Source organism: Lucilia cuprina, chromosome 2 (genome assembly GCF_022045245.1).
Source record: "Lucilia cuprina isolate Lc7/37 chromosome 2, ASM2204524v1, whole genome shotgun sequence".
Taxonomy (NCBI): domain Eukaryota; kingdom Metazoa; phylum Arthropoda; class Insecta; order Diptera; family Calliphoridae; genus Lucilia; species Lucilia cuprina.
Genome location: NC_060950.1, coordinates 42,687,274 through 42,709,843, shown reverse-complemented (window position 1 = coordinate 42,709,843; position 22,570 = coordinate 42,687,274).

The window sequence follows — 22,570 nt, the reverse complement described above, 5'->3', positions numbered from 1 at the left end:
ATTATACCCTCCACCACCATCAGTGGTGATAGAGGGTATATGTAAGTTGTCATTCCGTGTGTAACACCAAGAAATATTCGTCTGAGACCCAACAAAGTATATATATTCTGGATCCATTTAAAATTCTAAGTCAATTTAGATATGTCCGTCTGTTTGTCTGTCTGGTTAAAACACACTCACGTAAAAACTAAGCCAAACAAATAGACCAAATTCACTGGAAATATTCCTTATTATCCTAAGCAGTTTGGTATTGAAAATGGGCAAAATCGGTTTAGACGGGGAAAAGTTATGAATCAAAATGTTTTCCGATAGGTCCATTATTGGGAGGGCTCCCATACAAGTGGATATACCTCGCCCACTTGAAATTTATAAACAAAAAGTAGCCTATTACCTATTCCAGACGTACAGGAATATGCTATGAATTGCTTTTCTTTTCTATTTCAATCCAAATCTCTTAAGCTCTTTCCCATTACATTAGGAAAGAGCTTTGATAATTCACAAGTTCTCTGCTAATTTTCTTCTCAATTTAACCAGTCGTCCACCCCTTTTTATACCCACCATTATAAAGTATATGGATTTTGTCATTCCGTTTGAACTTCAAATATTTGTCAAAGACCTACAAAAGTATACATATTCTGGGTCCTCATTAAATTTTAAAACGATCTAGCCAAACCTATCCGTCCGTCTGTCTGTTGAAAGCACGATAGAGTCCGAATGTAAAGATCTAGAGGGTTTAAATTTCACATAAATATTTCTTATAGGTAAGTTTTGTTTGTTATTGAAAATGGGCAATATCGGTCCACGTTTTCGGATAGCCCCCATACAAGTGGCCCCTCGAAAAGCAGCTTTAACAGTCATAACTTGTTTAAAAATTAGAATATAGCGATGAAATTCGACATAAATTTCTTATGATCCAAAATCCACTATGCAAAATTTTATGAGCATCGGTCTATAATTGACCCTACCCCCATATAAGGGCCCTATAAAAAATTGCTCATTACTGGCTTAAAAATACTAGTATATAGATGCAATTCAACATAAGTAAGTTTCATACAAGTCAAAATCTATCTAAAAAATTTTATGAGAATCGGTCCATGATTGACACTACCCCCCATATAAGGTCCCCTTCAGAAAATGACTCATTAACGGTTTAAAAATATGAGTGTAGGGATGAAATTCGACACAAATAAATATAATACAAACCAAATTCTGTCTATTAAATTTTATAATGATCGACCCATAATTGGGTCGATATAAGGTTCCCTTCAGAAAATTACTTTAACGAGTCAAACAAGGTTTGATGGTGGGTATAGAAAATTCGGCATAGCATAGAATATAACACTCTTACTTGTTCTTTTTATTTTAGTATCTATTTTCGGGATCGATGTTAGTCTATCCTTATTAAACCTTCCTTGCGTTCTTTTGTATTCTTCTATAGCTTATCGTTTAGGTCCTAATTTGGCCGGGACGTGTTTTGGGATGTCTTTTATTCCTGTAGGTTCATACTCTTCCATCTAAAGAATGGATGGCAGAATCAGGTTTGGCAGGATCAAGTTTGCAGGATCGAGATTGCCAGGATCAAGATTGGCAGGATTGTCATGTGGTGGTAAAATATTTTTATAAAAATAAGTGAAAATATAGGATTTAGTTTTGTAACCGGCAGCATTCGCCCTTGGTTACGCTAACACTTTTGATAAGGGCAAAAGGAGACTATGAAATAAAATTCAAGGCAATGTAGATGCCGATTTGAACCTTAGTTTCAATCTGGTTTATTTATGATCAAGGTGCTCTTTTTATATAAAATTTTCATATGTTCTATACTATTCTAACTTATTCTAATTTGCATTCTATGTTACTTAATCCTATTCAATACATGTACTTATTCTAATTTCGATAGTCGAAACTTGACGAATTGACCAATCGTATTGTCTTCAAATTGGGGAATTGAGTGACTAACAATGTTACTCAAACACCAATATGATCTCTTTAAGCATTCGTCACATTTCATTCAAGTGCAGCTTGATCGATTTTTGTTTATGCCCTGCCAACAATTTCTATCCAAATTGTAACCATAATGTTACCGCTTAATGTTTAAAACAATCTAATTTGATATAATCTGAGTGAATGAAAAGTGACCCCGTTCGGAAGAAACTGTTCCGCGTGTCTAATACTTATTTGATGTGTCAATTTCGGTTCAGTTTCAAGTCACTTTTTTATAACATAAAAGTGCGTTAAAATAGTAAATTTCCAGTTTTGCCATAACAATAGAGAAACTGGAAATTGTTATGATTTTATATTCTTTTATGTTATAAAAGCGACATTATAATAAATTTTTGTTTTACACTCACTAACTTCTCACTGATGCTTATTATATATTAAACTATGTTTTTGATTTATTAAATTTTAAGTTAACACAATTTATAACAAATTATAAATTTCACAATATATCACACAACTGATCACAATGAAATAAATATATTTACTGAAATGTGCAAACACTTTTTTATAACATAAAAGTGCGTTAAAATAGTAAATTTCCAGTTTTGCCATAACAATAGAGAAACTGGAAATTGTTATGATTTTATATTCTTTTATGTTATAAAAGCGACATTATAATAAATTTTTGTTTTACACTCACTAACTTCTCACTGATGCTTATTATATATTAAACTATGTTTTTGATTTATTAAATTTTAAGTTAACACAATTTATAACAAAATATAAATTTCACAATATATCACACAACTGATCACAATGAAATAAATATATTTACTGAAATGTGCAAACACTTTTTCTTCTGAATTTTGAGAGCAAGATGATTCTGCATTTAAAGATCTTGTTAGTCTATTAAAAAGTGTTCTTTTTTTATTTGTATTCTATCTACTTATTATCATTTAATTTTCCTTTTGGTATATTAAAAGGTACTAAAATTTAACAAAATTATGATCAACATTAAAAATTGGGAAAATCGGTACTTTTATGCTTGAACACGAATTTTTGTATATTCTAAAGCGAAATTATTTTCGATTTAGTTATCTAAAAGACGTGATACACGGTTGTTAGATCTTACAACGTTGTCAGTAATATGTTCAGAAAATATTTAACAATCGTCTGAACTTACAATTTTTCTTTTGCAACGTTGTCAGACTGACAATATTTGTAATTGTAATATTTGTAAATTTGTAAGTTGGCAGTGTTGTTAGACATTTTCTGCGTTGTAAGATCTAACAACAGTGTGTACATAGCATAAGAAATTTTAATTAAAAAAGGGAGTAATGATGAAAAACGGGCAAAAGTACTGTTTTTTGTACTTTTTTGTTTTAAAGTGTCAGAAATATGTATTGGATTCATTGAGAACGTTAGACCAGGGGGAGGGGGTCGAAATGAGCATGTAGATAATGTAGCAATTATGTGTAGTTTAGGTACTTTTTCGGAAATATGGAAATACTTGAGAAGTATTTTGCTGTAATCAGTCAAAAGATATATTGGTTACATCATTATTCCAAAAAAATCAAAAATTGACGAAATATGGAACGCGGAAAATTATTATAATTTTTTTTTTAATTAAGACACTTACCCCCTTATTCACTAAACATTAACAGATAAAAGGAACGATTTTTGTTGTGTAATCTTAATCTTAATAGGCATTTTTTAAAACATAAATCCGAAATGGGAAAAATTAGTACCCACTTTTTTTCTACGCCAATGAATATTATTTATGATCTGATTATATGATCTGTCAAAATTTTATGTAGAAGGATACGGATGCGATCGTCTAAACACGATATGTAATGAAACCTTACTACATCGAGTAAAATACTGATGGAAAATTTGACATTAGTATGGCTCTCTTCGTCGTATTAAATCAGGGAGGTATTTTTATGTGAAGTGAAAAAGCTTGAAACTCACTTTGTTATTGCTTTATACCAATTGCATAAACACAAAAAGTATAAATCATACGACTTTTATTATTTTTTTGAAATACGGATGGAATTTTATCTTACTTTTTCATTAGACTTTACGTACTTAATGTGTGAAGACCACTTAAGGAAATATATTTTGATTTTAGCTTTCTCAATTTTTGATTTTTTATCATGATTTTTTAAATCATGCTTTAAAGGAGAAAATGATTAAAATCCGAAATCTTAAGTATTAATATTTTTATTGCTTTGGTTTTCTGTTACTGACAAAACAATGGAAACTTTGGCATTATCTTAACCAAATTGGTCAGAACTTGTCAGAAACTATACTCTGAGTTTCTGCTTACAAATTTACAAATATTACAATTACAAATATTGTCAGTCTGTCAACGTTGCAAAAGAAAAATTGTAAGTTCAGACGATTGTTAGATATTTTCTGAACATTTTACTGACAACGTTGTAAGATCTAACAACCGTGTATCACGTCTTTTAGATAACTAAATCGAAAATAATTTCGCTTTAGAATATACAAAAATTCGTTTTCAAGCATAAAAGTACCGATTTTCCCAATTTTTCGCCCATTTTCCCAATTTTTGATACCAGCCAAAAATAAGTTTTTATGCACAAAACTACCAATTTTCCCGTTTTTCGTCGTTTTGTAGTGTGCTGTTGCATTACACACACCTGTACAAAACATCAACACACACAAGACACACACTGCAAATTTCAGTTTAATTTTGGATACATGAACTAAAGAGTCACTCAATTTTCTGTTTCTCAGTGCTAAGTTAAAAAATTTACAAAAACAAAATACATTACTTTCTAATTATACCCTTCACCTTCGTGGGAAGGGTATATATAAGTTTGTCATTCCGTTTGTAATTTCTATAATATAATTTTCCGACCCTATAAAGTATATATATTCTGGATCCTTATAGATAGCGAAGTCGATTAAGCCAAGTCCATCTGTCTGTCTGTCTGTCTGTCTGTTGAAATCAGTTTTTAGAGGACCCCAGATATCGGCGAGATCCGAATCTTCAATAATTCTGTTAGACATACTTTCGAAAAGATCGCTATTTAAAATCAGCAATATCGGTCGATAAATAACGGAGATATGAGCAAAAATCCGAGACAACCTCTGAAAATTTTATCAAAAAATGTCATATTTTTTTCATGCTTTGTTAAATTAGCAACAACAACACTCTATATTAGAAAACGATGTACATGTGTGTGTAGATGTATGTATATTATTCAGCTGTGTATTTCGTATGTTTGTATGCTGTTGACGTCATTGAGTTGTGTTTTTTGTTTTGTGAATTCTCTTCGTATATTGGGATGTAGGTTGGTTTTATTGCCTTGTTTATTTTGTTTTCGGTGTTTTTCGTTATGTATGTTTAGATGTCTGTTGGTTTTGAGACCTTGCATATTTTGTTTTTTATTCCGTTTAGCGTTGTTGTTGTTTATTTTGTTTTGCTTTTGGTGTAATAATAATGTAGTCGGGAAAAAATTTATAAAACTAATATGTTTAAAATACACTATGGTGAAGGGTATATAAGATTCGGCACAGCCGAATATAGCACTCTTACTTGTTTTTGTCTGTTTTGGTGCTGTTGGCGTCATTGAGTTGTGTATTTTGTTTTTGTGAATTATTTTCGTGTATTTGGATGTAGGTTTGTTTTATTGCGTTGTTTATTTTGTTTTTCTATGTTTTTCGTTAAGTATGTTTAGATGTCTGTTGGTTTAGATACCTTGTGTATTTTGTTTTTATTTCATTTAGCGTAATTTGTTGTGTCTTTATTTCGAAATGAAAAGTCACTTTATCGATGAAAACATTCAACTTGAATGGATAGTCTATAGTTATATTTGCTTATCCTAGACACAATGCAGTGTTGTATAAGCAAGTCTTGTTCGAAAAAATACATTTTTGACATGTTTTAAATCAAATCTAGTAGATTAAGTAGATTTGGATTTGTCAAAAATGTATGGGTAATCTACATGATTTCAACTAGTTTTAGACAAATCAACTAGATTTGCTCAAAACGCCTCAGTGGAAACATAGCATAAGGCTCAAATCGGCAACTACATTGCCTTGATTGATTTTAATTCATAGTCTCCTTTTGCCCTTATCAAGGTAAGATCGGCAAAAGTGTTAGCGTAACCAACGGCGAATGGTTACTAAAATCTATTTTTTCACTTATTTATATAAAAACATTTTAAAACCACATGGCTATCCTGTCAATCTTGATCCTGGCAATCTCGATCCTGCCAATCCTGATTCTGCCATCCTTTCTTTAGATGGAAAAATATAAAAGAAGACATCCCAAAATAAAAGATTAACTATAGAAGAATACAAAAGAAGGCAAAGAAGGTTAAATAAGGATAGACTAACATCGATCCCGAAAATAGATACTAAAATAAAAAGAACAAGAGTGTTATATTCGGCTATGCCGAATTTTCTATACACTTGATGGTGTGTTTGACTAGAATGAAACTTACTTATGCCGAATTTCATCTATAATATATATTCTATATACTCGTATTTTAGGCATGTTAAAAGCGTTAAAGTAATTTTCTGAAGGGAACCTAATATAGGGGGAAAGGGTTAATTATGGGTCGATCCTTATAAAATTTGGTAGACAGAATTTTGTTTGTATTACATTTATTTGTGTCGAATTTCATCGCTACACTCGTATTTTTAAACCATTTGTTTAATCAAAAAATAAAAAGACGATGGATTGATCTCTTTAATGGCCACAGAAAGAATGTTATAAGTAGTTAAAAATTTTTGCAAGTATCTATTTACAGTTACAAAATTATAAAAAGTAAAATAGAGCGATAAATAGAGTGTCAACTAAAAGAGTTATTATTAGTCTATTTTGTACCAAATTCTTAAATAAAGTATAATATTGAATGACATTTAAAGGAATGAATTTATAAACATAAAATGAAATTATTATAAAATGAAATATACAATATTAATTAAATAAAATTATTAAATATGATTGTGACCGAACAAACGCCATTGAAAATAATTTTCAATCAGTTTCGTCTATTGGTAAGGGAGCAATTTTGTGTATAGATCTTCGAAGAATGCCCTTTGATATTTGGACGTCTACCACTCGAATTTTTTTGTCACGACCAGGAATTACTTTTACGATTAGAGCAAGGAGCCACTGCTGTGGGGGTATATTATCCTCATGAATGATTACCAATCTACCAACTTGAATATTTTGAGATGACTTAAACCATTTAGCCTTTTGTTGTAGTGTGATGACGTAGTCTCGTACCCATTGTAACTAAAACTGCTGCTTCAAGTATGTAACCATTTGCCAATGCTTTAGATAACTGATGGTTTTGTGGTTTTCTAAATTTTCATCAGACAAAGAAAGTAACGAGGAATCAATTAGCATGTGTCCTGGCGTCAAAGCTTCTCCATCATTCGGATCATCCAATCTAGGTGCTATAGGGCGTGAATTCAAGATGGCTTCCACTTCAACAAGAATTGTTTGCAGCTCTTCATATGTAACACCAGCGTTAGACATATTTTTTACTAAAATGTTTTTTTGTGGATTTTACTGCGGACTCCCAAAGTCCGCCGAAATTGGATGATCGTGGTGGAATAAACATGAATTGGAACGCAGTAATTTCACTATATTCCATTATAGCTTTGGTGTTATCTTTATTGAAGAAACGCTGCTTAAATTCGTTGAGCCTTGCGTTGGCGCCAACAAGGTTAGGTTAGGTTAGGTTGATAGGAGGATGTATACTACATCAAATCCGAAGAAATACACCTAGGCCACTATCGGGCCTGTTGTGCGCTCCTTATCATGAAAAAAAAAACGGAACTGACTGAATTATTTTTCAGTGTTCAGGAACTCAGTTTCCTGAACGTAATTCCTAAGAATCTTCCAATCAGTGTTAGTTAGGAATGTTATTTCCGGAATAACATCACTTCCAAAATACTTGGATCTAACTTCGACGAATGCCTGACAGTGGCAAAGAAAGTGCTCCAGAGTTTCACTGTCCTCTCCACATGCTCTACATTCGTCTGAATCCGCACGTCCAATTTTATATAGATGTGCACGTAATCCTATGTGTTCACTCAGAATACGTACCATCATACTAACCTCAGACTTGCTCATTTTGAGGAGATTTCTCGTCTTGCTCTCATCAGGGTCACCCCATAGAATCTTCGTGGTTCTACCCACTGTTTCATTATTCCAAGAGGCCTTATGGGTTTCTCTCACCCATACTTTTAGATCAGTTTTTGTTGCGTCGAATGGTTTTGCGTTTGTCAGGTTAACTGCCTCGAGCTCCCTTCCTTTCAAAGCTACTACATTCGCCCTTTCGTTACCGACTACTCCCGAGTGGGCTGGTACCCATATAATGTGAACCTTACCTCTGGAAGAGTATTCAGTTAAAGTTTTCTTACAATCCATTACTGTCTTAGATTTGGTTCTATCACCTGATATCGCCCTAATTGCCTTCTGGCTGTCGGTAAATATATTAAGCGCTGTGGGCGCCATGTTTATTCTAATCCAATTTACGCATTCCGTTATTGCTCGTACTTCTGCCTGGAAGCTTGTGTTATGATTTGGTAAGCGGTGGTATATTTCCGTTTCTAGGTCTTCAATATAGAACCCCAGCCTCACTTTGTCCTCCAATTTAGAGCCATCCGTGTAACAACGGACTCCTACTGGTACTTGCTCCAATGTTCCGCTTGACCAAGACATTCTATCTGGGATCAGCGTTTCAAAGTTTCCGACATATTCTGTGTCTGGTATACGATCTGGCATGTCCGATGATTGTGTATAACCTTCCAATGTGTCCAGTATACATTGATGACGTGTCCTATAACCGCTTTTGGCCAGTTCGCCTAAAGTATAGAGCCGTTCGGCTGTAAGCGCCGCCTCATATCTTAAATATGTTTCATTGGGTGGAATATCTAGCAACGTTTCCAGAGCCTTGGTTGAAGTAGTACACATGGCACCACTTATACCCAAGCAGCATGTACGCTGAACTCCCTGTAGAAGTTTGATATTTCACTTTTTGTCTAAAGCAGTCCACCAAATTATTGAAGCATAAGCTAGAATTGGTCTAATTACACTTTTATAAAGCCAGTTTATCATAGTAGGACTAAGACCCCATTTCATGTCTATAGCTTTCCTACATATCGCCCAGCACCGATGTGCCTTGTTGATTCTATCCTCTATGTGGTATTTCCATTTTAATTTCCTGTCGAGGATTACACCTAAGTACTTAACTTTATCTGTCACCGGTATCTTCTTATCCAGGAAGCAAGGTTCAGTATATGTAGAAATTTTTGTCTTTCTTGTGAAAAGACAGATTTCCGTTTTTGCCGGGATAACATTGAGGCCTCTCGGTTGAGCCCAGCCCAAGGCCGTATTCAGAGCCTTCTCAGCTCTTCTACACAAGTAATTTGGATCCTTTCCCTTTAAAAGTATTACGACATCGTCTGCATAGCAGACGGGTCTAAGTCCTTTCTCAGTTAGGGTCCTTAGAAGGCTATTAATCGTGGTAACCCAGAGTAAAGGTGATAAAATGCCACCCTGTGGTATACCGCGAAATACCCTTTTCCTGATAGTTATATCGTACATCTCGCAACTTATCCATCTGTTCCTTAGCATGTGGTTGATCCAGTTACGGAGCACCCGGTCAACATAAAACTGGTCTATGGATTGGATAAGAGTATCAGTGTGCACGTTATTGAAGGCGCCTTCGATGTCAATGCATACCGCCAGTGTATATAGTTTGCTATCAAAGGATGCACCTATGTAGTGGACAACTTCGTTTAAAGCGGTTTCCACCGATCGTCCCTTTACATAAGCATGCTGCTTAAATTTTAGGTCTTTGTCGGGTATACTGCTTTTAACCATACTATCGACAATCCGTTCCAAGGTTTTAAGTAGGAAGGACGTAAGACTTATCGGTCGATAAGACTTAGGTGTCGCATAGCTAGGTTTCCCTGGTTTAGATATAAATATTACCCTTGCATCCTGCCATTTAATGGGGGTATATGTGAATTGCAAGCATGCAGTGAATATCAGAGACAGATGTACGGAGACCAGTTCCGCCTCCATCTGTAAGAGTGCCGGGAAAATGCCATCCGGCCCTGCAGCTTTATAGGGAGCGAGGCTCTTGATTGCCCCTTTAACCATATCAGGTGTAATTACAATTTTCGTGTTTGCCTCCTCTTCCTCCAATATCGGTTCGTCTAAGTTATTCGATATACCTGGTGGGAAATGAGAGTCTTTTAGGAGTTTCATTGTCTCCCCCATATCCTCCAGCCTCTTGCCCGTGTCATCGACCATAGATTCCGGTTGGACATGAGTTTTGGATAGGAATTTTTTTATCTTCGATACGTCATTTACGCTGTCTACCTGTTCACAGAAAAGTTTCCAGGAGTCTCGTTTGGCTTTACGAACAACTTTTTTATATTCACCAAGTTTACTACGATACTCATCCCATTATACTGCGGTCTTTTAACGCCGTGCCCGGTTAAATAGTTTGCGAAGAGTTACCAAGGTTCCGGATCTCCCCGGTTACCCAGGGTTTCTCCTGGGCAGATCTCCGCTCTCGCAGAGGGCAGCTGTCCTCGAACGATTCAACCAAGGCACTTGTGAGCATTTCTACTTTGGCGTCTATGTCCTCTTTATTTCGACATTGAACAGTGTCCTGACATAAACGGTTCTTTAGTAAGGAACCGAACATTGTCCAATTAGTTTTAGACTTATTCCGAAAATTTATCGGCTTTGGTGGCGGCCGTAGTATTTTGAATCTTATGTACCTATGGTCAGAAAAGGAGTGCTCGTCGGAAACCCTCCAATTCTGAATTTCGTTTATAAGCTCTTCTGAACATATAGTTATATCTAATACTTCTTCTCTGATTCTATTGACGAAAGTAGCTTTATTACCTAAGTTCGATGTTATCAGGTCTTTAGTATTAAGGAAATCCATGAGGGCTTGTCCTCTGCGATTGGTGTTTGTACTACCCCAAGCTACATGGTGGGAGTTGGCATCACAACCTATTACAATTTTCTTATTTTTCCTTTGTGCCTCTTCGACCAGTTTCATCAGCTCCGACGTTGGTGGTAGTGTCGGAGAATCGAAAGGCAGGTAAACAGATGCAAGGTATATGTTGCCACGACCTTGCTGCAGCACCGTTGCATCCGATGTAGATAATCCTGTTGAGAGAAGAAAACATAAGTTCTTGTGGCATAAGATACATGTTCTCGGGCGAGACCCTGTATCAGCGTAGAAAAGCTGGAAATTTATGTGATTTAATCCAGAAACCTTGTTGCGAATCGTCCAAGGCTCCTGGATTAAAGCTATATGTATCTTACCTGTGTTAATTTTAGCCATCAGAGCGTTTGTGGCCGTCTCGCTCCGATGGAGGTTTATTTGGATAACTTCAATCATTGTCATCCACTTAAACTGTCTTCCAGCGGGTTAGTGATCACCTCCTCGCCCGTTGGATTTGGCTCCTCCGGGTAACCTGAAGTGGCTATTGATGGCACTGCGGTGTCCCTATCAGGTCAAACTAAAACTGGGGGAGGACAGATGGTCCATCACCACCCCCTATCCGCCACCCGGGGACGCGCTCGGTAGGAAAAACGGGAAAACTCCCCCGAGTGGCGCCAACAAAGTTTGTGGCGTTGTCACAATATAAACGATGAGGTATTCCACGTCTACCTATAAATCTCATCAAACATAAAATAAAGCAATTAGTAGACAGATCCGAAACGAGTTCAATGTGGATAGCCTTTGAGGCAAAACAAACGAAAATAGCCACGTATGTTTTGTATGGCGGTTATCCTCTGATCCTATAAGACGTGTAAAATGGACCACAGAAGTCTACACAACAAATGAAAAAAGGACGTTGAGACTTGAGACGATCAGCTGGTAGGTCACCTATAATTTGTTGTAATAGCCGAGGTTTATATTTGAAGCAGTGTATGCAATTTCGTACTATTTTTCTTACTATATCTCGGCGTTTATGACCCAAAACTTGTTGACAAAGAATTCCAAGAAGAGCTTTAGGTCCTGCATGAAGATGTTTGAAGTGAAGATACTTGATGTAAATGGTAGTAAAACGATGCTAGCCTGCCACCAACTCTAAGTATCGGTAATGTTGTTTTGTAACTGGGCATGTCTTGAAGAAATGGCGATAGTTTTTGCAGTGTGGGTTGTAAAGAATTACCTTTTTGTAAGTAACAAATTTCACCTCTAAACGAAGATTGTTGAATGTCGTGTATTATTTTCCAAAACGACAATTGTAGTTCTTCGGAAGTTATGAAGGAGTTTCGTTTTGGTTTGTGAAATAGACTATGAATATAAACGATGATGTGCAGTATTCGATGAAACGATGATTGATTTTTTTATGATTTCCGAAATGATTAAATTAGCGACGACGGTTGTGTTAAACGATGTTTTTCTGATATCTGACGAAGGAAGTTCGGTAGTAGATATGGTGTTTTTAAGCCAATCTTTTTTATTTTTTGTTAGAAAGTCTGAACCACTAAACCAGATTGTAGAAGCAAGTTCATTTGTGAGACAACCGCGAGATACGACATACGCCGGGTTTTCCTTCGATGGTACATGACGCCATGGTATATTATTGGTTGTATTCTGAATTTCTGATACCCTATTGGCAACAAAACACACATACGATGATGAATGATTTTTAAGCCAATTTAATACTATTTTAGAATCTGACCAGAAAAATATTTGATACTTATAATTTTGAAACTTATCTTTAATTTTGGTCCATGTGCGGCTCAGTAAGAGAGCAGCGCATAACTCTAATCTGGGTAGTGATTGTTGGACGACAGGCGCAACCTTAGACTTAGCAATAAGTAGATTTACTTGAAAACCATTGGGAACACGTAAACGAATATACAAACAACAGCCATAAGCCAACTGTGAGGCGTCCGAAAAACCATGGATGCCAAAATTTGTATCTGGGGACAATCCAACAAATCTGGGTATTTCTATTTGGTTGATGTATGGTAAGGTTTTTTCGATTTGAAGCCAACGATTTTGTAGTTGTTCATTTAAGGGTATGTCCCAACCAATTTGCTGCTTCCACATTTCTTGTATGAGGATTTTGCAAGAAACTACAACTGGACTTAACAAACCGAGGACATCAAAAATTCTTGCAATTACTCCTAACACCAAACGCTTTGTAGGTACTTCAATAATTGATAATTCATAGCGAATTTATGAAAACGAAAACAAAGAATTGCGATGATTAGTTCTTGCTGGATGGTTGGTCCGATCATTAATATTTCATTCAATGATTTATTTGTGGATGTATGAGCAGATGCGTCAAACACCACTCTCAGTTTGGTTGATGAACTTTGGGGACGCAAAATTGAATGATCGGGCATCACGTAATGGGGTTTATTCAAAACATCGTAGCTGACTAAAGACATGTGTCCAGATGAAATATATTCTCGCATAAATTCCATGTACATTTCTTTTATCATTTCGTCCTTTTGAATGCGCTTCTCAAGGTAAATAAAACGACGACGAGCGGTTTCAAAAGAGCTACCAAGTTGTTATACTGGAAACTTAAATGGCAAACGAACCTTGACTCTACCAGTTTAATCGAAAACTGTATTTTTAATGAAATGGGACTCACATTCATTTCCCTCTTCCATCATTTCCCAGAATGCTTTCAGCATTGTGTCTAACTCTTGGTAGGTAATGACACTGCAGGACAAAATTTTATTTGGTATCTGAGAATCAACCTTGCCTCCTATAATCCATCCTAGTTTAGTGTTAATTAGACAGGGTAGCCCTTTTCCTAGAATAACCTTGCCATCAAGTAGAAGATCGAAGAAAATCTCTGAGCTAAGAAGTAAATCAATGCGCTGGGGTAAATAAAATTCAGGATCTGCCAGCTCCAGATCTGAAGGAATATTCCAATTACTAGTATTGAGCGTTCGGCTGGTTGCTGAGACGAAATTGATTTAGTGATCGAGAATATTGATGTGAATTCAAATTCTGATGTACGAATATCCGAAATGTGTGCGAATATCCGAGACTCCAGCTATATTTTGAATAGACCTGATTTGGCTGAGACGAAGTCGACTGGCAGTTTCTTGGGTGATTAAATTAATTTCCGAGCACGAATCTAAAAGAGCTCTTAAAGGCTGTAATTATCCAAATTTATCTCTAACGAAAACAAAAGCTGTAGGGAGCAAAACTCGACGATGAGTGCGAGTGACGAACGATGAATTTGTTGTTAAATGGATGGCTGCTGAACCTGTACTTTGTCTGAACGATGATGTTAGCTGGTTTGAATTTGATTGAATCGAAGACGACGGTTGAATCGATGATATGGAAGACTGTGTCGATGATGAATGATGTTAAAATGATGGATTCGAAAATGTATGACGTTGTAACGATGAACTTGATGAATCTGAAGTTTGTGAACCTTGATTATGCAATGATGTGTGATGAGAAACATGACAAGTTCGGCATCGAGATTTTGAAATACATTTTGACACCATATGTCCTCTACGTAGACAATTAATGCAAAGATTAAAATATTTTACAAAATCAAAACGACGGGGTACAGGCCACGATAGGTATGAAGTACAATTTTCAACAAAATGGTCTTTGCTTTGGCAATACTCACAGAAAATATTCGATGTAACGAGGGATAAACCTGGACGTCTAAATTTCGGCTTAAGGTTCTGGATCACGAAAGGAGTCAGCTTCAGCACTTCGGCTTTCAAGGAATTGACAGCGGCGACTAAGAATGGAGTAGCAGTCATCCCATGATCGTAATTTGCCGAAATCTTGTTTCCCCTCATAAACGGCTTTGGATTCCGAATCGTTTTTTGACAAAACAATGTGTATTATAATTGCGTTCATAACGTCAAGTTCTGAACCCAATAATAATAAAGAACTTCGAATAGCAGCAACATTATCCTATATAGCACGTAAATCTGTAGAACTTGGTTTATTTTTGGGCGAAATCGAAAAAAGGGTATTAACCTTATCGATGAAAGATTTGTTGTCGTATCTGTTTTTTAAGCTGTCTAAAGTCTTTTGATAATTTTCTTCTATTACTTGCAAGGGTCCAATTAATGCAAGTGCTTGGCCACTAAGGCCAATTTGTCAATAGTAGGAATGATGAAGTTGTATTCAAAAAACTTTGATCTACATCACTAGAACGTCGCTTCTTATTTAACAAATCTACCATATAACTTTTGCTCGCGATAAAAATTTCCTCTAAATCAGTACGGCCTTCATCAGAAGGGTGTAAGCGTTCAATTTGCGTTTGAATATCACTCACCTGCTTGAAGTACGACTCCAGCATTTGTAAACGACATTCAATTATAGTATAGTCAGCAGATGATCCTTCCTTTTCTATTTTCGTTTTTAAATTGAAATAGTGCGCTTCATAGTTGTTCTTTGAGATTTTAATGAAGACAAATCAGACTTCAATTTAGCTGCTGTTTCGTCCATATTAGCCACTTTTTTAAATAGTAGCTAAGAAAATTTATAATATACAGGCCGAAAATGTATCAACACTAGTAAGCTGCTTTAACTATCCAACACAGATGAACCGGTAAATATTTTTAGTAGAATCTAATATTAGTATGTGTATGTATTTGCTGTTCAATTACTTATAAGAACCTTAAATTGTCTCAAAAAAAAGAAGTAGCAATGAAGAGTTTCAAATGTTGATGAAAGAGTACAATAACGATGAGATGAAGTTTTATTGTTGTTTCAAATGAATACCGAAAAATCCAAATGATGATTATGTTGATGAATGAAACTACAGCGACAGAGTTTGGTGGCTAGCCAGCTGCACAACTTAATTTGTTGATGATAATGACCTTCTGCTTACATAGATTTTTAGAGAACGACGAACTTAATTTAAAGATGTCAATGATCTTCACAATCACAATCTTCACTTTTCACTCAATCGCTATTGTTTTTATTTAATTAATTTTAATAATTTAGGACTTTAATTTATTTTCGAAAACTTCTTAATACTTTTTATAATTTTAAACCGTCCTGTCACGGTTGCCATATGTTTAATCAAAAAATAAAAAGACGATGCGGTTTTGGTTTGATCTCTTTAATGGCCACAGAAAGAATGTTCAAACAAAACATAGTTGTTATAGTTAAAGATTTTTGCAAGTATCTATTTACAGTTACAAAATTATAAAAAGTAAAATAGAGCGATAAATTAAGAAATAGTCAAAGAGTTATTATTAGTCTGTTTTGTACCAAATTCTTAAATAAAGTATAATATTGAATGACATTTAAAGGAATGAATTGATAAACATAAAATGAAATTATTATAAAATGAAATATACAATATTAATTAAATAAAATTATTAAATATGATTGTGACCGAACACCATTAATGACCGTTGCAGTCATTTTCTGAAGGGGACCTTATATGGGGGGTAGGGGCAATCATGGACCGATCCTCATAAAATTTTTTAGATATATTTTGACTTGTATGAAACTTACTTATGTCGAATTTCATTTACATACTAGTACTTTTAAGCCAGTAATTAGCCATTTTTTAAGGGCACCTTATATAGGGGTAGGGACAATTATAGACCTTTGCTCATAAATTTTTCCATAGTGAATTTTGAATCATAAGAAACTTACATATCTCGAATTTCATCGCTATGTTCTTATTTTTAAATAAGTTATGACTGTTAACGCTGCTTTTCGAGGGGCCACTTGTATGAGGCTATCCGAAAACGTGGACCAATATTACCCATTTTCAATACCAAACAAACCTTACCTATAAGAAATATTTATGTGAAATTTAAACCCTCTAGCTCTTTCTATTCGGACTCTGTCGTGCTTTCAACAGACAGAAGGACGAACAGACATGGCTAGATCGTCTTAGAATTTAATGAGGACCCAGAATATGTATACTTTTGTGGGTCTTTGACAAATATTTCGATGTGTTACAAACGGAATGATAAAATCAATATACCCCCCATCTTTTATGATGGTGGGTACAAAAAGAGGTGAACGACTGGTTAAATTGAGAAGAAAATTAGCAGAGAATTTATAATAAAGAATGGGAAGACCTCAAAGCAAAGTGGTCCCAGTAGAAGAATATATAATTAATAGTAATAGCCAGATAGGCAATAAAGAAGAAATTGATAAAAAATTTATAATAATAGTAGTTACAATTATTGTATTTATTTAACAAATATTTCAAGGATTATGTCCGGAAAAGGGTGGCTGGTATTAATAATAACCCTGTTAATAGTAATGCTATAAGATAGGTATAAAAATTAATTTTATATATATAAAAAAATTTATAAAATATGCATATGTAATAATAACAAGTAAAAGTTTTATATTCGGCTGTGCCGAATCTTATATACCCTTCAACATGATGTGTTTAAAAAAAGTCCCCTTTTATGGGTTCTCACTTAACCCTGACTCTACATACTTAATTTCATGTTTCTATGTTCAATATTATATAAATTTCAAAAAATACCAAAAGGACACCTTTTATAGGTTCCCACATAATACAGGATCTACATAATTAATTTCATGTTTCTAGTTTCAATATTATAGAAAATGCAAAAAGTACCTTTTGTAGAACGAAAAAGTACAAAAAGGTCCCCTTTTATGAGTTCTCGGCTAATCCAGGCTCTACACACTTAATTTCATGTTTCTACGTTTAATATTATAGAAAATTCAAAAAGTACCTTTTGTAGAACAAAAAAGGTACTTAAAGGTCCCTTTTTCTATGTTCTTACCTAGTCAAGGCTCTACATGCTAAATTTCATGTTTCTAGGTTCAATATTTTAGAAAATTCAAAAAGTACCTTTTGTAAAACGAATAAGTACCAAAAATTTCCCTTTTATGTATTCTGAACTAATCCGGGCTCTACATACGTAATTTCATGTTTCTAGGTTCTATATTAAAGGAAATTCAAAAAGTACTTTTTGTATAATGAAAAAGTACCAAAAAATCTCCTTTGATGTGTTCTCGTCTAATCCGGACTCTACATACTTAATTTCATGTTTCTAGGTTAGGTTACGTGGGTTGCTCGCTAGCAAGCGAGTTCACTCGGAGGCCTTATGGCCCATTGTGATACCCTTAGAATTACCATTCGTTAGCGATGAGAGAATAATTTCGTTGACTACTTGGTTCGTTCGGTCTCCATGTAAACCAGCCGGTGTTTTTAATAAAACCGATCATGTTTATCAGTGACGCATCTCTGAGACAGTCTAGATCATGAAAAAAAGCTCTACTCAGATAGAGTAGTCTATGCTCTTATAAGGCTGGAGGTGTTGTACCGATTCCACTTCCTCTTCGTCCAAGAAGCTTCTACAGTAGCTATGATTTGGGTATCCCATACGTTCTGACATATGTCCAATCATACAGTGCCCAGTAATTATACCAGTTAGAAGCCTAATCGAGTTCTTACCAAGAGATAAGAGGGTCTTAGTCCTATCCGTTGTCAGAGTGGGCCAGTGCAGTCTCGATATTCTACAAGTGGTGAGATTTGACCACCTGAGTTCCGTCTCACTCAGAGCCCATTCATCTATCAGTTTTGATAAGGTCGTCAGGGGAGCGTGAATATCCTTTTGCGCAAGGGTTAAGTCCAGGGACGACCCTTTGGTTGCGCATTCATCAGATATTTCATTTCCCCGGATGCCCTCATGTCCTGGAACCCATATTAACTCACCTTGATGTTGTGTAAGTTGTGCCAACGATTGAATGTAATTGAGAAGACATTCCGACTTAATAACATTTGAGTTAAGTGCCTTGATTGATGCAAGGCTGTCCAAGTATATATGTATAGTCGAATTTTCGAGATTTAGTTCCCGGATTCTTCTCGCGGCAGTATAGATGGCATATATCTCTGCCTCAAGAACCGTGCAGGTGTCAGTTAGTCGAAGAGACAGTAGAAGATTTAGTTTATCGGAGAAGATTCCCGATCCCGTGCCTCTTTCTGTCTTTGAGCCATTTGTGTAGATTGAGATCACGTCATCCCTTAGGACAGTATTCGCGGCCCAATTATCCCTTGTCGGTATTTTGATCTTGAATGACCTTTTAAAATTCAGTGTAGATAGAATGTAATCTTTTCCCTGCCAAATGATAGGCCTGCCTATCTTTTGTAGGATGGTGCCATGACCAATGCGATCGTGCTTCAACCAGTTCGACTGTTTAAGTCGTAGAGCAGATTTAGCAGAAATGCATTTGATGTATATATCAAGGGGAGTTATGTTCAGCATCGTCTCTAGACTAGCCTGAGGGGTGGAACTCAAACAGCCAGTGATTGCAAGACATGCCATTCTTTGTACCTTGTTCAGAATAGAGAGATAAGTCTGGGTATACACCGCTCTCCACCAAACAAGAGCTCCGTAGATCAAGATAGGTCTTATGACCGCGGTGTACATCCAGTGCACAATGTATGGTTTAAGACAACATCTTTTCCCAAATGTTTTCTTACATATATAGTAGGCACATAATGTCTTCTTCATTCGACTCTCAGCATTACGTTTCCACGTGAGTTTAGAGTCTAGGATTACGCCAAGATATTTGGCTTCGCTTGAGGTGATCAAAATGGTACCATCCAAACGCGGATGGTTCACTTATTGAATAAGAAGCCCATCCTACTGAGTCTGAAAAGGATTTTATTCACGACAAGATTCCACAGGAGTGGAGAGATAACACCAACTTGTGGTGTGCCCCTTGTCACGACTTTCCTTGTCTTGCTAATACCCATATTAGAGTTCATGGCCCTACTCTTAAGCATGTTTTCTGTCCAGTTTTTTATCCGCTGATCGACACCTAGGTCACCCAGTGCATCGACTATTGCGGATATGTTCACGTTGTTAAACGCACCCTCAACGTCCAAGAAAGATGCCATAACATATTCCTTTATGTCAAGTGCCTTCTCTATGGTTCCGACAACGTCATGTAAGGCTGTCTCCACCGACCTTCCTTTCAGGTATGCGTGTTGTGCTCTACAGTAGTTATCAGGAGAGATGATGTTCCTGACATGGATGTCGACCAATCTTTCCAATGTTTTCAATAAAAACGTTGACAGACTGATCGGCCTACAGTCTTTGGCGGTACTATGGTTTACTTTTCCCGCTTTGGGGATAAATACCATTGTAACCTCTCTCCATGCTTTAGGTTTCCAGGCTGCTCCTAAATATCATAATTAGCCATGACATGATGGTGGTGATCGATTTTTGGAGTAGTGCTGGGAATATGGCATCTGGCCATGGTTCTCTCCAGCTCCTCACAGAAATGCTTCCAGGATTCCTTCTTAGGCCTTCTGGTTTCCCTCTTGCAAGTATTGAAGCTTTGACGACAGTCGTCCCAGCTTAACGGGTTCTGATCCCTCTTCGCTTTATTAAATAGTTTCCTACATTCTTTCCTTAGCTGCATTAGTTTAGGATTCTACCATGGTTGCCGGACTTTCCTAGGTACCTGCCGCATCCTACATGAAGCATAGTAGGCTTCCCTTAAAGTCCTGGATAGATAATCTACTGAGTCGTCCAAGTCCTGTGTACCATGCAGTCCATCCGTTTCCGGAGGTAGTATGGTATCAATCAGATTACCGAATTTGACCCAGTCGGTTTTCCTAGGATTTCTAAAGGGGTTTTCCCTAGCCATCGTAAGCTATATCGTAAAAATTATTATGTGATGATCAAAGAATGAGCGCTCGAGTGATACTCTCCAATCAAGAATTCTGACTGAGTCAGTGTTCCCTACCAAAGTAATATCAATGACCTGTTCCCTGATCCTATTGAAAAACGTTGCTCTATTATCCCTATTGCAAACACTAAGGTTAGTAGTTAGAAGGTATTGAAGTAAACACCCACCTGTCATTTATATCCGAGCTCCCCTACAGAGTATGATGGGCATTAGCATCACATCCTATGACAAGATCATGACCCCTTGCATCACACCATTCTATTAGTGTGCGTACGGCACGTGAGGGCGGATTGTCTTCGTAGTACGGTAGGTACGCAGATGATATAATTACAGTTGGCAGCCCCTGTCGCTCTAATACAACTACCGTTAAATCACCAGAACTGTGATTAAATAGAAGGAAAATTTTAATGTCTTTCCTGACCAAAATACAGCTCCTTATTTTACCTTCAGGGATTGGAGAGAGGAGCACAGTTTCGTGACCGGACGCCTCGAACTTTAGTGGCTGCAGGCCTTCTCCATAAAGCGCAGCAAGTCGTCCGTTGCTGCTTCGGAGTGGTGCAGATTAATCTGTACCACCCTCAGGCCGCTTGGATTCATCACTGCTTTTCTCTGCGGGCAAGATTAACCGAAGTTGGTTGAGCCCGTACTTTATGACGCCTTGAGAGGAACGAAGGAGTCCAGAGATCCTTACCTTCTCCTTTGTCCCTCGTGCATCCTCGTTCCATCGTCCAGTTGATTAGTGGTAGTATGGATTTGTCCTCCAGAATAGGAGGAGGAACCCACACTATCACCTTCGTACGAAAAGGTACTTGGTCCAGTAGGACGATTTCAATCTTTGCGTTGGGCCAGGGTTCGCCAACCCCTCGGATGCAGTTTTTGAGAAAGCCTAAGGGTTTCTCATTACCGCATCCGATGATTTTGACACCCTTTGACCATTTGGCGCCATCGAACGCAAGGAAAGGAGTCATCCTCACTGCGTGCGAGTTCGTCAAGTAATTTTCCCATCGGGATGACTACGGTCTATGATGGCTCCTTGTAGCTCAGGTGCTGATGTTAAGCTAGTTGATGGTTTCAACCGCTTACCCTCAGACACCTGCGTTTCACCTGACCTTTGCCGCTTTATACTAGGATTGCTTGCTGGACCTTCGGTGACCGTCGCCGTACCTCGAGAAGAGGAAGATGCAGACAGTCCCTTGGGTGTTATGCTAGCAGATTTTGTCATGCTGCATTGGTCATCACCTGTCTTTGGTCCCGACGTGGCCTTCTTTGATGAAGATGGCTGTACGTTGAGAATCTTCGAGACGGTGATCGTGTTCGGTCCAGTGCTGGCATGGGGCACATGTTTAGATGTGGTCACATGCCTGCTCTGGTTTGGTTCTGTCTTAGTCGTGGCTGGCCTGACCTCCACAACAGTAGTATTCAGCATGGCCTCATACTTCTGTATGTGGTAGGTATGTTTACGCCGCAAACGCTTTTCTCGGGTAGTCAGAGTTGCAGGATCCCTAGAATCCAGCGATCTGACGTACCGGAGAGAGCGTTTGTAGCCCACCAACCTTTTCCGTTTGTCCTGTTCCGTGTCCTGTCCTTTGTTTGTATGTTTTTGGTCTCCCTTACCAGAGTTTCCCTTTGCAGGGTCTCCTTTTACAGGGTCATGGGCCTCTGGATTTTGTCCGTTTTCCTCCGCGTTTTGCGGCTCAGAGGACACCATGCGCACGTCCTCCTCATCAGTCTCGTAAAGATTTAGATCTTTCAGACCTGAGAGGCTGTCGTTACTGTCGTCCGAGGTTACTCTGTCCTGTCTGGTAAGAAATTTTTCCGTTCTGTCTACCCCAGTAGCATTTTCGACTGCCAGACCTGGGGTACTTGTCCGTTTCGTCGCAGTCACAGTAGCTCCAGTAGTACTAAGACCTGTGGCTTCCACCTGAGTTCTCACGTTACCCTTGGAG